We start from the raw sequence: 1,696 nt of genomic DNA on the forward strand, positions 1-1,696 counted from the left end.
GATTGCCTACGGACTACAACCCTCCGGTTTATATAGACACCGGATAGGGTTAGGGTTACATAGAGCCGGTTACAATGGTAGGAGATCTTGAATATCCGCATCGCCAAGCTTGCCTTCCACACCAAGGAAAGTCCCATCTGGACACGGGACAAAGTCTTCAATCTTGTATCTTCATAGTCCAGGAGTCCGTCTGCAGGTATAGTCCGGCTACCCGAACACCCCCTAATCCAGGACTCCCTCAATGACCATAAAAGATATTACTCATATAAATAAAACAACCATTATTCTCTGATTTAAATGAATAACCGTCTCGCATCAAACAAGAACTAGATATAATGTTCATGCTCAACGCTGGCACCAAATAACAATTATTAGGTCTAATACTAATCCTGAAGGTAGATGTAGAGGTAGCATGCTGACGGCGATCACATCAACTTTGGAACCATTTCCCACACGCATCGTCACCTTGTCCTTTGCCAATCTTCGCTTAATCCGGAGTCCCTGTTTCGAGTTGCAAATATTAGCAATAGAACCAGTATGAAATACCCAGGCACTACTGCGAGAATTAGTAAGGTACACATCAATAACATGTATATCACATATACCTTTGTTCACCTTTCCATCCTTCTTATCCGCCAAATACTTGGGGCAGTTCCGCTTCCAGTGACCAGTCTGTTTGCAGTAGAAGCACTCAGTCTCAGGCTTAGTCCAGACTTGGGTTTCTTCTCTTGAGCAGCAACTTGTTTGCCGTTCTTCTTGAAGTTCCCTTTCTTCTTCCCTTTAACCTTTTTCTTCTCGTGGTCTTGTTAACCATCAATACTTGATGCTCCTTCTTGATTTCTACCTCCGCAGCCTTTAGCATTGCGAAGAGCTCGGGAATTGTCTTATCCATCGCTTGCATGTTATAGTTCATCATGAAGCTTTTGTAGCTTGGTGGCAGTGATTGAATAACTCTGTCAATGACACTATCAACATGAAGATTAACTCCCAATCGAGTCAAGTGGTTATGGTACCCAGACATTCTGAGTATATGTTCACTGACAGAATTATTCTCCTCCATCTTGCAGCTTTAGAACTTATTGGAGACTTCATGTCTCTCAATCCGGGCATTTCCTTGAAATATTAACTGCAACTCCTGGAACATCTCATATGTTCCATGACGTTCAAAATGTCATTGAAGTCCCGGTTCTAAGCCGTAAAACATGGCACACTGAACTATCGAGTAGTCATCAACTTTGCTCTGCCAGACGTTCATAACATCTCGTGTTGCTCCTGCAGCAGGTTTGGCACCTAGCGGTGCTTCCAGGACATAATTCTTCTGTGCAGCAATGAGGATAATCCTCAAGTTACGGACCCAGTCCGTGTAATTGCTACCATCATCTTTCAACTTTGCTTTCTCAAGGAACGCATTAAAATTCAAGGGAACAACAACACGGGCCATCTATCTACAACAACATAGATATGCAAAATACTATTAGGTACTAAGTTCATGATAAATTAAAGTTCAGTTAATCAAATTATTAAAGAACTCCCACTTAGATAGACATCCCTCTAATCATCTAAGTGATCACGTGATCCATATCAACTAAACCATGTCCGATCATCACGTGAGATGGAGTAGTTTTTAATGGTGAATATCACTATGTTGATCATATCTTCTATATGATTCGCACTCGACCTTTCGGTCTCTAGTGTT

The sequence above is a fragment of the Triticum dicoccoides genome, chromosome 7A (assembly GCF_002162155.2).
Source record: "Triticum dicoccoides isolate Atlit2015 ecotype Zavitan chromosome 7A, WEW_v2.0, whole genome shotgun sequence".
In the NCBI taxonomy this organism is placed as follows: domain Eukaryota; kingdom Viridiplantae; phylum Streptophyta; class Magnoliopsida; order Poales; family Poaceae; genus Triticum; species Triticum dicoccoides.